The following is a 15,722-nucleotide window of genomic DNA, read 5'->3' on the forward strand; positions in this document are numbered from 1 at the left end:
TAATTGATGGTCTGTTCCACAGTCTGCCCCTGGCCTTGTCTTCACTGATGATATGGAGCTTTTCAATCTTCTCTTTCCACAGATGTAGTCTATTTGATTTATATTTATATTTATGAATATTTATATTTCTTGTTCTTATTTTATTTTACTATATTTCTAGAGTGTAAAGTTAATGGTGAAAATTATAAGAGGCCATGGATATGATATTTTCTATCAGTCAGCTCTGTATATTGCTTTGTTTGCAAACTATTCAGTCTGAACCATTCAATTCTTTATTTGCTATGGATGGATTCAGTGATTGATACAACTCAAATATGATTGATAAACATGAAAACAATTCAATTCCCAGAGATTGCAGATTGTTGTATTTGAACTGAAGTCATGGTTTGGGCTTAAGTAATGAATTGGGAACACAAATTAATGAAGAACATCATTACTGGGAAGCCATATTGCAATGCACTGTTGCTATCCTTATAATTGCTGAACATGGACTTTCTTTCCCAGGAAGAAATAGAGTATTTGGGTCCCCAAAAATGTAATAAATTTACTTAAATTTATTGTTCAGTTTGATCCATTTTTAGCATGTCATATTTCAAAAATATGGTAACACAGAAAAGGGCAGCCCATCATATATGTCTAAAACACCATGTGAAGAGTTAATAAACTTGATAAGTGATAAAGTTTGATCAACTATTTTCAGTAAAATAACTATTACTCAATATTCAATATGTTTGTACATTCCATTTCTAATCTTTCCCATATAGATCAGCAAAGTATAATTTTAAAAAGTATCTCCAACAGATGGAAAACTTGTATAGCAATTTATCACATTTATTATCTTAAAAAAGTCATACCTAGAAAAAGTCATATGACTGCAGAGGCCAGTCATATGACAATGTTGGCAATATATCAGGCCATTATAAAGTCAGGCAACAAAAGATTTTAAAATGGAGTGAACATGCCACTTTCATACCATGTGTTGTGCATTCATTTAATCTTGTAAGATGTAGCACAGTAGATTGTTGTCACAGATGGACAATTCTTAAAACATATTTAGGGTATTGAAGTATCTAATATAAGGAAGTACATGCTGTAGTAATACTGGAATCAGACACTCAGATTCTAAATTGCTTACAAAATATTTTGAAGACTGAACAATAAAAAAGGAGATATCAAAATGGAAGCTGAAAATATTGCTAACAAAATTCAAACATTAAGTATGTTTTTAAGATGGTTATCAGGAGAAAGATGAGCCTTTCTTCTCTAGGAAAGATTTACAGCCTCAGAAGCCTTGTACAGGGTCATTATGAGTTGGAATCAATTAGATGGCACTTAACAACAACATATGGAGTAATATATTGTAGCATTTTCATCATACAGGCCAAGTTCTCCAAGAATCAGAAGTAAATGTATCAACCAGTCATTAACAGGGTATTTATAAAATTAAGACAACATTTAGAAAGCACAGCAAAACAAATACTGTTTAATACTAATTATCAAGAAGTTCACCATCACAGAAGCATTAGAAAGAAACAAATAAATGACAGAAGTGCTCCAGAAATTCTGAGAGCCAGAAATAAATTTTAGTGCAATCATATACTATGCTGTCGTTGTTGTTGTTAAGTGCCGTTAAGTAGGTTCCGAGCCATAGTGACACTAATCATATACTATACCATCACTGAATCTTGCATGAAAAGGAAGGTCCAAGTGTATAACGTTCTTTCAAATAAATGTTCCTTCTGGAACAATGTAGATATACCTGAAAAAGAAAACATGATATATAGCATCCTCAGAATTTGTACAGGCTTATCTTGATGATTTAAATGTAAATCTCTATGGAGAAGCACAACAATTTAATCCTCATATGAGAACTAAGTTGACAGAATCAAGAAAAAAATGTCTCACTCATATTGTTCTTGTTATGTGCCGTGGAGTCGTTTCCGACCCATAGCGACCTTGTACAGGGTTTCCGAGGCTGTAAATCTTTACGAGAGCAGAAAGCCTCATCTTTCTCCCGCGGAGCAGCTGGTAGTTTCGAACTGCTGACCTTGCGGTTCGCAGCCCGATTAGTAACCACTACGCTACCAGAACACTCATATAGGCATGTATAAAAAGGAGCTCTGGTAGCGTAGTGGTTACAAGTCAGGCTGCTAACCTCAAGGACAGCAGTTTGAAACTACCAGTGGTTCCATGGGAGAAATGAGACTTTCTACTCCCATAAAGATTTACTGCCTTGGGAACCCTATACAACGTTATTATGATTCGGAACTGACTCCACAGCACACCAACGCCAAGCATGTAAAAATCCATAATAGAAAGTAAAATACAATGTATATTTCCCAATTTAAAAACTGCTTTATGTATATACCTACCTTTAATGATCACAAACTGCAGAAGAGAATGCTCATTTTCATCCCCACAGAGACTAAAAAACATTCAGCATACAACAATGACTTAAGAAAGACATGATTCATTATCTGTACTATAAATGTAAGTAGATATTTTTGGTAAGTTATGTGGTGCTGTAGGATAAGCACAGGACTGCAAGGTTGGTTTGAACCACAAGGTCAGTGGTTCAAACTCACCAGCTGCTTCTCAGAAACCCTTATACAGGGCTGCTATGAGTCAGAACTGAATAGATGATACTTAACAATAATAACAATTGTGATAAAATCATCCATCAAAGAATCTGTAAAAGCAAAGAATAGAAAGAAATTTTAAAATTATGATATATCAGAGATGAAAGATCCATGTAAAAATAAAATATAGTAATTTGCTATACTATTTGTTCTCTGATCATTAAATTTTCTTTTATAACAGATTTTTATTTAGTCATTTATAATTATAGCATTGATTATAAAACAAACATCAAAATTGAAGTATGAATGGCTTAAAGAAAAATTAGTGAAAGCCAATTTTTCAATGTGCAAGTTGAACAGAATTTTACATTGATAGTTGAAATGACTTGTAAATTATAAGCTCATTGATTCATTGTTGTAGAATATGTAAAATATGCTTTCTGTAGAAAATGTGATATACTCATATAGTAAAACTATTAGTGCCCTGCAGCCACTAAACTTTTTAAGTCTAGTTTATCTAGTTCCACTAAAATGGCATCCTCCATTTTTGTGTTCCTAGCGCTCATTTGTAAGTTTGTCCTGTGTTTGTGGCTTGTGTGTTGCTGTGATGTTAGAAGCTATGCCACTGATGGTTTAAATCCCAGAAGGGTCACCAATAGTACACAGCTTTCAGGCTAAGAACGGACTAAGAAGAAGAAATACGTAGTCCATTTCTGATGGTTTGTTGTTGTTGTTAAGTGCTGTCAAGTCAATTCCGACCCATAGCGACCCTGTACAGGGTTTCCGAGGCTGTAAATCTTTACAGAAGCAGACAGTCTCATCTTTCTCCCGTGGAGCAGCTGGTAGTTTCAAACTGCTGAACTTGAGGTTCGCAGCCCGATTCATAACCACTATGCTACCAGAGCCACTAATTAGTAGTAGCAGAACATTGTCTGATATAGTGCCAGAAGATGAGCCTTGCAAGTTGGAAGTCACTCAAAATACAACTGGGAAAGAACTACCTTCTCAAAGTGGACTCGATCTTAATGGCATGGGTGGAGCAAAGCTTTCAGGACCTTCATTTGCTGGTAGGCATAATTCAAACTCAGAAGAAACAGCTACAGATATCCAGTAATAATTGAAATGTACAAACTATGCATCTAGGAAAATTTGAAGTCATCAAAAACAAAATAAAAGATCAATATCCCAGGCATTAGTGAGCTGAAGTAGACAGGTGTTGGCCATTTTGAATCAGACAGACATAAGGTTTACTGTGCCAGGAATGGCAAATTCAAGAGGAATAGTTTTGCATTCAAAATAAAAAAGAACTTTTCAAGATATATCTTGAAGTACAATGCTATTTGTGATATGATAATGTCTATACACCTATATGGAAGATCTCGTTGGCACCATAGGGTAAGGTTGGCAGTTCAAACTCACCAGTCACAGCTTGGAAACACTATACAGAGTTGCTATGAGTCAGAACTGATTCAATGGCACTGAACAACAACATAAGGAAGACCAGTTACAATTATAATCTAATATCAAAATTTATGCACAAACCTCCAAAGCCTAGTGAAAAATTTAAGAATTCTAATGAAATTGATCAAATATACAATCGAGATGCACTAATAATTACTGGAGGTTGGAATGCAGAAGATGGAAACAAGAAAGATCCATAGTTGGAAATATGTCCTTAGCAATAGAAATGATGCTGGAAGTCACGTGATAAAATTTTTCAAGACCAATGACTTCTTCACTGCAAATATCTTTTTTAAAGAACATAAATGGTGACCATACAAATGGACCTCACTAAATGGAGTACACAGCTATCAAGTTGACTGCATCTGTGTGGAGCAATCATGGAAAAACTATCATCAGTTAAAATAAGGTCAGGGGACAACTGTGGAACAGACAATCAACTGTTCATATACAAATTCAGGTTGAAGATGAAAAAAAAATGAATACAATTCCATGAGAACCAAAATATGACTTTAAGTATATCCCACCTGAATCTAGACACCATCTCAAGGACAGATTTGAAGCACTGAGTACTAATGACTGGACGCCAGAGAAACTGTGGGATGACATCAAGGACATTATTCATGAAACAAGCAAAAGATCATTAAAAAGACAAGAAAGAAAGAAAAGACCAAAGTAAACTTCAGAAGACTCTGAAATTGTTTTTGAAGATGGAATAGATAAACCAAGTGGAAGAAATGATCAAGTAAAAGATCTGAACAGAAAATTTCAAAGTAAAATATTATAATACAATGTGCAAAGACCTGGAGATAGAAAACCAAAAAGTAAGAATATGCTAAGCATTTCTCAAGCTGAACGAACTGAAGCCTCAGGTTGCAATACTGAATGATTCTATGGGCAAAATCTGAGTCCTGGTGTGGTGCTATGGGATAAGCGCTGGACTGCTAACCAAAAGGTTGGCAGTTCAAACCCACATCAGAAACCCTGTATAGGGTTACTATGAGTTGGAACTCACTCAATGGCACTCAACAAAAACAAACATAGGCAAAATATTGAATGATGCAGGAAGCATCAAAAGAAGATGGAAAGAATACACAGTCACTGTGACAAAATGAATTGGTCAATATTTAACCATTTCAGGGGGCAATTTATGATCAAGAACCAGTGGTATTGAAGGAAAAAGTCCAAGTTGCACCAAAAGCACTAGCAAAAAACAAGGCTGCAGGAATTGATGGAATACAAATTGAAATGTTTCGACACACTGATACAGTACTGGAGGTACTTATTGATCTATGCTAAGAAATTAGGAAGACAGCTACCTAGCCAACTGATTGGAAGAGATCCATATCTGTGCCCATTCTAAAGAGAGGTGACCCAATAAAATATGAAAAGCCATCGAACAATGTCATTAATATCACCTGCACATAAACCAAGAGATAGTAATTTGAGCAGAACAAAGGAATATTGTATGATTTAAATTTGGAAAAGTGTGTGTCAGTGTTGTACCCTTTTACCATACTTATTCAACCTGTGTGCTGAGTAAATAATCTGAGAAACTGAATTATATAAAAAGAACATGGCATCAAGTTTGGAGGAAGACTCATTAACAACCTGCGATATGCAAATGACACAATCTTGCCTTCCAGAAAGTGAAGAGCACTGGAAACACTGATGAAGATCAAAGAATACAATCTTTAGTATGAATTACAATTCAGTATAAAGGAAGTAAAATATCCTCACAACGAGGCCAATAAACAACATCATGATAACCTGGGAAAAAATTGAAGATGTCAAAGATTTCGTATTACTTGATCCATGATCTATGCTTATGAAGGCAGCGATCAAAAACTCAAACATATTGCATTGGGCAAATCTCTTTCAAAATACATCTTTAAAGTCTTAAAGAGCAAAGGTGTTATTTTTAAGTATGAAAATGAGCCTGACCCAAGCTGTGGTATTTTCAGTGGCCTCATATGCATATGAAAGCTAGACAATGAGTAAGGAAGACTGAAGAAAAATTGATGTATTTGAACTATAGTGTTGGTGAAGAAAAATAATGAATATACCATGAACTTCTAGAAGAGTGAACAAATCTATTTTGGAAGAGCAACTCTGTTATGGAAGCAACAATGGCAAGGTTTTGTCTCTCATACTTTGGACATGTTATCAGAAGGATCCAGAGAATTGCTTGGTAAAGTGGAGGGTCAGAGAAAAAGAGGAAGCCGCTCCACAAGAGGGATTGACACAGTGGTTGCAGCAATGGGTTCAAATCTAATAATTGTGAGGATGGCTCAAGACCAGGCAGTGTTTTGTTCTGTTGTGCATAGGACAGCTGTGAGTGAGAACTGACTCAAAGGCACGTAAGAACAACAACTTTTGTGTTCAATTGCTAATACTATAATTGCATTTTAAGTGAAGTTACATCATAGAATGCTAAAACACGTACATATATACAAATATATATAACTCACTTAGCCATTTAGGTGCATAAGTAAACAGAGGGACACCATAGATGCTCAATGTTTAGGTCTCTTACATGCTTTAATCTGGCCCTGCTCATATCTCACTATTAGACCTAGTAGTTATTGCTTTCTCAGCAAGCACATGTGGTTTCCTGGTATCTGGGTAGCTCCTTCCTATCCTTCATATTCTTTCAACAATATTAGATTACTATGCAAGATCACTATCCACTTGGACTACCTATAATAGAATGAATCCGTTTCACTGACTGAATCTTAGCCAAAAGTGGCCCCAAGAAATCAACCTTCAAAAATGGGAGTACTGTTGTGGATTGTGTGTTGCTGTGATACTGAAAGCTATTTTAAATGCCAATAGAACCATATGGTAGAACCATAGTGGACATGTTTCAGTTGAGCTTCCAGACTAAGATAAACTAGGAAGAAGGAGAGGCAGACTACTTGTGAATGTTTAGCCACTGAAAACATTATGACTAGCAGTGAAACACTGTCAGTACCAAAATATTGAATATTGAAACAAGATGACTAGCAACAGGATACTGTCAGATATAGTGTCAGAAGATGAGTCCCTCAGATTGGAAGGCACTAAAACTTCAACTGGAGAAGAGTTGCCTCCTAACAGTAGAGTTGACTGTGATGGTGCAAATGGAGTAAAGCTTTCAGGACCTTCCTTTGCTGCTAGGGCAAAACTTAAAAATGAGGAGAAACAACTGCAAACATTCATTAATAACCAGAATGTGAAATGTACAAAGTATGACTGTAGGAAAATTGGAAGTTGTCAGAAATGAAATGGAATGCATAAAGATTGATATCCTATGCATTATGAACTGAAATGAACTCATATCAGCCATTTTTTAATCTGACTGAAAAATCATAGAATTCATTATGCCAAGAATGACAAATTGAAAAGGAATGGCATCACATTCATCATCAAAAAGAACATTTCAAGATCTATCTTGAAGTATAAATGCTATCTGTGATGAGGAAGGCCTGGTGTGGCACTGTAGGACATGCACTAGACCGCAAAGTCTGTTTGAACTACAAAGTTGGTGGTTCAAACTCACTAGCCACTCCTTGGAAACCATATGCAGGGTTGCTATAAGTTGGAATTGACTTGATGGCACTTAACAATAAGGAAAGCCAGCTGATACTACTATTAATCAAATTTATTCACCAACCACTAAAGCCAGTGATGATGAAATTGAGGAATTCTACCAGCTTCTTCAGTCTGAAATTGATCAAACATGCAATTAACATGTATTGATAATTCCTGGTGATTAGAATGCAAAGGGTGGAAACAAAGAGGAAGGATCAGAAGCTGGAAAACATGGCCTTGGTGATAGAAACAATGCTGGAGGTTGCATGACAAAATTTTGCAAGACCAATGCCATATTCATTGCAAATAACCTTTTTAAACAACATAAAAGATGACTATACTCATGGACTTCACCAGATGGCATACACAGAAATCAAATGTACTTTATCTGTGGAAAAGAGATGGTAGAAATTTTTCATATAATCTGCCAAAATAAGGCCAGGGACAGACTATGGAACAGACCATTCATTGCTCCTTTGCAAGTTCAGGCTGAAGCTGAAGAAAATTAAAACAAGTCCACGAGAGACAAAATTTGACTTTGAACACATTCCACCTAAATTTAGAGATAATCTCAAGAAGAGATTTGATGAATTAGGCACTAAAGACCTGAAGACCAGAGAGTTAGGCACGAAATCAAGGAAATCATACTGGAAGAAAGCAATAGATCATTAAGAAAACAAGAAAGAAAAGATGAAAATGATTGTCAGAAGAGACTCTGAAACTTGCTTTCCAGTGTAGTGATGCTAAAGCAAATGGAATAATTGAGGAAGTAAAAGAGCTGAACAGAAAAATTTAAAAGGGCAGCTTTAGAAGTTAAAGTCAAGTATTATAATGAAATATACAAAGACCTGGAGTTAGAAACACCAAAGGGAAGAACATGCTCAGCATTTCTCAAGCTGAAAGAACTGAAGAAAAAATTCAAACCTCAATTGCAATATTGAAGGATTCTAGGGCAAAATACTGACTGATGCAGAAAGCATCAGAAGAGGGTGAAGAGAATACTCAGAGTCACTGTAACAAAAAGTAACAGACAATGTTCAGCTATTCCAATAGATAGCATATGATCAAGAGCCAATGATCTTGAGGGATCATTGAAGGCATTGGCAAAAAACAAGGCACTGGGAATTGTTGAAATATAAATTGGAACTTTCAACAAACTGATATAGCACTAGGCACACTGACTCTATGCTAAGACATTTGGAAGACAGCTACCTGGCCAATTGATTGGAAGAAATCCATATTTGTGCCCATTCCAAAGAGAGGTGACCCAACAGAATGCAGAAATTTTTGTACACTCTCATTAATATCACATGTAAATAAACTATTGCTAAAGATAATTCAAAAGTGGCTGCAATAGTACATTAACAGGGAACTAGCAGAGGTTCAAGTGGAATTCAGATGAGGATGTGGAACGAGGGATATCATTGCTGATATCAGATCGATCTTGATAGAAAACAGGGAATACCAGAAATATTTTTTTCTTGTACTTTATTTACTATGCAAATGCTTTATATTGTGTGGATCGTGACAAACTATAGACAACGTTGTAGAGAATGAGTATTCTGGAACACTAAACTGTGCTCGTGAGGAAACTGTACATAGACTGAGAGACAGTCAACTGAACTGTAAAAATAGAACACTGAATGGTCTAAAATTAAGAAAGATATGCACCAGGGTTGTGTTCTTTCACCATATTTTTCAATCTATATACTGAGCACATAGTCCAAGAATCTGAGTTTTATGAAGAAGGTGGCATCAGGATTGGAGGAACACTCATTAACAACCTGAGATATGCAGATGATACAAACTAGCTTGCTGAAAGTGAAGAGGACTTAAAATATTTACCAATGAAGATTAAAGACCACAGCCTTTGGTATGGGTTGCACCTCAACGTAAAGAAAGCAAAATCCTCACCACTGGACCAATAAGTAACATCATGATAAATGGAGAAAAGTTGTCAAAGACTTTATTTTGCTTGGATCCATTATCAACACTTGTAGAAGGAGCAATCAAGAAATAATTGCATTAGGAAAATCTGCTGTGTAAGACCTCTTTAAAGTGTTCAAGAGTAAGAGTAAAGATGTATGTTTGAAGACTAAAGTGCACCTCACCCAAGCTATAGTATATTCAGTAGATTCATTTGCATATGAAAGTTGAGCAGCGAATAAGGAAGGCTGTAGAAGAATTGATACATTTGAGTTATGTTGTTGGAGAAGAATATTAAAAACACCATGGACTACCAAAGGAACAAACAAATCTGTGTTGGAAGAAGTACAGCCAATATGTTCTTATGAAGCCAGGACAGCAAGATTTCATCTCTCATTCTTCAGACATATTATCAGTAGAGACTAGTACTTGGAGAAGGACATCATGTTAGGAAAAGTGGAGGGTCAGTAAAAAAGAGGAAGACCCCTAGCAAGATGGACTGGCACAGTGGCCCCAGCAATGGGTTCAAGCTTAACAACGATTGTGAGGATGGTGCGGTGAGGCAATGTTTTATTCTGTTGTGCATAATGTCACTATGAGTTGGAACATACTGACAGCACCTAACAACACAAAGAAGAAGCTTGCTTATTGGAACTATAGTAGATCTGATACAATAATGAAATATATTGGAATGAGGTGGCTAATACTAAAGGTACAGTTTTGGGCAACCAAATGGTTGCTTCACTATTTAGATACTGCTGAAATAAGAACAGTAGTGACTTTGGGGTGCATTAGATATTTTTGACCACACTGGAGAGGTTTTAAAATATATATATAACAGTTTTAAAATTTCTGCTTAAGACATTTTCATAAAACATAATTAGAGTGTGTGTCTGACTGTCCCCTTCAAATATCTTAATTCTTTGAGTTGTAGGACTAATGTAACAACAACAAAAAAATAGAACCAAAGTTTGATCTTGTATGTTGATTGAAGAGTTGCTGAATAAGTTGAATTCATAGATGTATCAGGTTTCCCATGTGAAAGTTAAGGCATAATAGGAAGGAGTGAAACAATTATAATTCAGAGCAAATTTGGTTAAATCTGAGTATCTAGATCCTCTTCTCTCCAATCCCAGCAAGTTTCCTTTGTCATCAGAAGCAGCTTTTCTTTGCTTCATGACTTCACCTGAGGCTGACCCTGGCATAAAGATGTATGTAGATTCCTCTCAAATCTTCTCTTCTTGCCTCTTATTGCCTTTAGGCATATAATTTAGAGCCAAATCTCAGAATTAGTATGAAGTCTTAATTTTGTACGAAGTGAAGAAGAAACTTTACTTAAGAAAAGCTGCAATATCTTTTAAAACATAAAATGCTAATTTGTTTTAGCACAAGTCTAGAGACTATGTTTAGGAATAGATTTTATCCTTGGGTAGTAAAAATCATTAAGCCCTTAGCTACTAGCTGAAAGGCTGAAAGGTTGGCAGTACAAAGCCACCCAGAGGCACATTAGAAAACAGGCTGATGATCTACTTCCAAAAGGTCACAGCTTTTGGAAACCTTATGGAATAGTCCTACTCTGTACACATGGAGTCACCACGAAGCAGAATTGGTTCCATATCAACTGACAACAATAATACCTGAGAGGTGGAGTCTTGGTGTGGTGCTGTAGGGTAATCACGGCACTGCTGACTACAAGGTCAGCAGTCTAAAACCACCAACCACTCCTCCGAAACCCTATACAGAGTTGCTATGAATCAAAACGGACTAGATGGCACTTAACAACAACAACATTGAAGAGAGATTGTGGATTTAATGTAATAGTCTGAGTAGCTGTAAGTGCCTCCAGCAGTATGTTGAGTGAAACGTGTACTCACCTGGCTCTACACTGAATGAAGCAAAGACACAAGAGCTTCCTTAGAGTAATATAGAGGAAGTATTCTAACATAGGGAAATGGGGATATTGGAGTGGATTTAACACCTGCTAATTGGAGTCCGAAACTACCAGCTGCTCCGAGGGAGAAAGATTAGGCTTTCTACTCCCGTAAAGATTTACACCCTCGGAAACCCTGTACAGGGTCGCTATGGGTCGGAACCAACTGGACGGCACTTAACAACAACAATTGGAGTCCTGGTGTGGCTCTGTGGGCTAATGCGTCAGATTGCAAAGTCATTTTAACTGCAAGGTCGGAGGTTCAAGCTCATCCACTGCTCCTTGGAAACCCTATACAGGGTCGCTATGGGTCGGAATCGACTCGACGGCACTTAACAACAACAACAACAATTGCTTACTTGGGCTTATCAGGCTGCGAACCGCAAGGTCAGCAGTTCGAAACTACCAGCTGTTCCGAGGGAGAAAGATGAGGCTTTCTGCTCCCATAAAGATTTACAGCCTCATAAACCCTGTGCAGGGTCGCTCGCTATGTGTCGGAACAGACTCCACGGCACGTTAACAACAACAACAATTGCTTACTTCAGAAAGCAGAGGATGGTTTCGATTCATCGACCTCTGGGTTATGGGCCCAGCTGGTAGAGTAGTGGTTACGAATCGAACTGTGAACCACAAGGTCAGCAGTTGGAAACTACCAGCTGCTCCGCGGGAGAAAGGATGAGGCATTCTGCTCTCATAAAGATTTACAGCCTCGGAAACCATGTACAGGGTCGCTATGCATTGGAACCGACTCCACTCCACGGCACATAACAACAACAACAATTGCTTACTTAAGGAGCTCTGGTAGCTTAGTGGTTATGAATTGGGCTGCTAACCTCAAAGGTCGGCAGTTCGCAACTACCAGCTGTTCCCTGGGAGAAAGATGAGGCTTTTTACTCCCTTAGAGATTTACAGCCTCGGAAACCCTGTGCAGGGTCACTATGATTTGGAACCGACTCCACAGTACTGAACAACAACAATTGCTTACTTGAAGTCCTGGTGTGGCTCTGTGGGTTAATGCGCCAGACTGCAAATCCGTTTGAACTGCAAGGTCGGCGGTTCAAGCTCACCAGTCGCTCCTTGGAAACCCTATACAGGGTCGCTATGGGTCGGAACTGACTCGACGGCACTTACCACCACCACCACCACCAGTTGCTTACTTACCCTAGCTCTATGTCCTATAGAAGAGCTCAGAGGACACTACCTTTACCAAAAACATGGAGAAAGATGTTACAGGAGCACCGCCTTTTTTGAACAGCTCTATAGTAACTGTTTTGAAGGCTGGGGATGATAGCTGAGGATGCCGCCATTGTAATGGGCTCCTTGATTTCAATGGGGATGACAGAGTGGCAGGGGTCAAGCAGCAGCAGACACTGTCAAGATAAAGGGAACTTCAGGGAACCAGACATCAGGACTAAAGTGATAATTAAACATTACTGAGGATGGTTAATTGATCATACTGTCACTGACTCAATTGATGAGTAGCTTTATTTTTATATGACAAGGCCTTTAATTTAGATCTAAAATAGAAAATTCTAGGTCTGCATTGCTGTTAAGTGTTGTTGAGTCAGTTCAGAGTGATAGCATAAGCTTTGACTGTGTAAGTTTTCCAAGGAGTGGCTGGTGGGTTTGAACCACCGACCTTGTGGTTAACAGTCCAGTGCTTATTCTACAGCACCACACACCAATACAATTATCATTGTTGTTGTTGAGTCGGTTCTGGCACATAGCAACCCTGTATAGGGTTTCTGAGGAGCAGCTAATGAGCTTGAACCGCCTAACCTGTGGTTCAAAATGACTTTGCAGTCCAGTGCATTAACCCACAGCGCCACACCAGGACTCCTAGTAAAGGCTTCATCTAGAAAATGCTTTGTTTCTCTAAACTGAAGGGCAAAGACCATCAGGGAGTTCACTTTCAGCTTGCTTTTACCTGATAGGGACAATAGTGCATCTCACTGTGCTTACCTGATTTCTGCCTCAGTCAGTGCTTCATTCTCTACCTTCCAACCTCGAGTTTGGGCCTCTCTTGGTTTTGTAAAGAGGAATTGCTTTATCGCTACTTCTGCTGCTTCTGCTATTCCAAGCTTTGATCAAAATTATTCACTCCTCTTCCATTAAAAACTCTGTCTAAAACATTTGTCTGATGAGCATAGTAGTGGTTATGAGTCAGGCTGCCAACCTCAAGGTCAGCAGTTCGAAACTACCAGCAGCTCCATGGGAGAAAGATGAGGTGTTCTGCTCCCGTAAAGATTTACAGCCTCAGAAACTCTGTGCAGGGTCATTATGAGTCGGAACTGACTCCATGGTACTTACTAACAACAACAAAAACCATGTCTTCATATGGAGTTGAAGGATAAGCACTGATCTGCTAGCCAAAAAGTTGGCAGTTCAAACCCACCAGTCACTCCTCAGAAATCCTATACAGGGTTACTACGAGTCAGAACCAACTTGATGGCACATAACAACAACAACAATCCTGTCTTACTTCATTGTATCAGTGGTGGTGGTGGTGGTTATGTGCCGTGGAGTCAGTTCCGACTCATAGTGACCCTGTACAGGGTTTCCGAGGCTGTAAATCTTTATGGGAGCAGTAGATTTACTTTATTTTGGATTGGAGGTGAGGGAATAAGGTCTGTAGATGACTCAAGTGGTTTGTGTCAAGATTTTGTTTATGATAATGAATTCTTAGATATGACACCAAAAACATGGGCAAAAAATGAAAGAAAAAATGCATGTTAGACTTCATCAAAATTAAAAATGTTATCAAAATCTTGTCAACAAAGTGGAAAACCTACAGATAGGGAGAAAATATTTTGGAACCATACATATGGATTCCTGGTGTGGCGCTGTAGGATAAGCGCTAGACCTCAAGGTCAGTTTGAATCACAAGATGGTAAGTTTGAGTCCACCAGCCGCTCCTCGGAAACTCTACACAGGGTCTCTGTGAGTTGAAACTGACTCATCATCAGCACTTAACAATAGCAACATATATATGATAAGGATTTAATCTCCAGAAGATGTAAAGAACTCTTGAAACACAAGAACAAAAAGACAAGTCAATGAAAATATAAGCAAAAGACTTGAATAGACATTTCTCCAAAGATATGCAAATGATGAATTAACACATGAAAAGATACGCAACATCATTAGTCATTGTTGTGGTTAGGTGTTGAACTGGTCTGACTCATAAAGACCCTGTATATATTTTCAAGGTTGTAAATCTTTGCATTAGCAAAAATTCTCATCTTTCTCCCACACAGCAAGTGGTGGATTTAAACCACTGACCTTATGAGTAGGTGTCCAGTGCTTGTCCTACAGGGACACTACACTCCCCCATAAGTCATTAGGAAAATGCAAATCAAAACTACTTTATACCCACTAAGATGGTTCTTATCAGAACAATGGAAAATAAGTGTTGGCAAGGATGTGAAGAAATTGGAACCTTCAGGCATTGCTGATGGGAGCATAAAATAGTGCAGCTACTGTGGAAATCAGTTCCTAAAAAGATAACACAGAATCACCATGGAGTTGGCTCTGACTCATAACAACCATAATTATTCAGAGCAGTATGAAGTAGTCCCCAGTCCTGTAGTCCTATGCCAGCTTCACGATTTGGTATGTTTGAGTCCATTGTTGCAGCCTCTCTACCTTTCAACTTAGGGGGGTTCATCTTCTATCGGACAATATTCTGTGTGAGTCATACAATTTTTACTGACTAATTCTCAGAGTTCTTTCTTCCTTCTCTGTGTTAGTCTGGTAGCTCCAGTGAAAACTGTGCATGATGGGTGAACCTGTCGGTTTTAGAAATATTGGTGTCAAAACCTCCAGCATCATGGCAACATGATAGTCACCACAGGATGAGAAACTGACACATGGGTGTTGATGAATCATCATATGACTCAACAATTCCACTTTTAGGTATATACACAAAAATCTTCAAAGTAGGAGCTCAAACAGATATAAAGGACACTTTAAATTTTTGTTGAAAACAAGAATTAAAAGATAATGGAATTTTTTGAAAAGTTTCTGAAGCCTCCTTGTACTTGTTCATTAACATTTATTGCAGCATTCTTCAGGATAGTCAAAAGCTGGAAACAATTTCGTACTTGTATATCGATGTTTATTGCAGCAGTAGCAAAAGGTGTCATCAACAGCTGAATACATAAACAAAATGTGGAATTTTATTGAATTAATATTCAGTTATAAAGAGAAATGAAATTCTGATACATGTGGTGACACAGATGAACCTTTGCTGG

This window comes from Chrysochloris asiatica, unplaced genomic scaffold (genome assembly GCF_000296735.1).
Source record: "Chrysochloris asiatica unplaced genomic scaffold, ChrAsi1.0 scaffold00085, whole genome shotgun sequence".
Lineage (NCBI taxonomy): Eukaryota > Metazoa > Chordata > Mammalia > Afrosoricida > Chrysochloridae > Chrysochloris > Chrysochloris asiatica.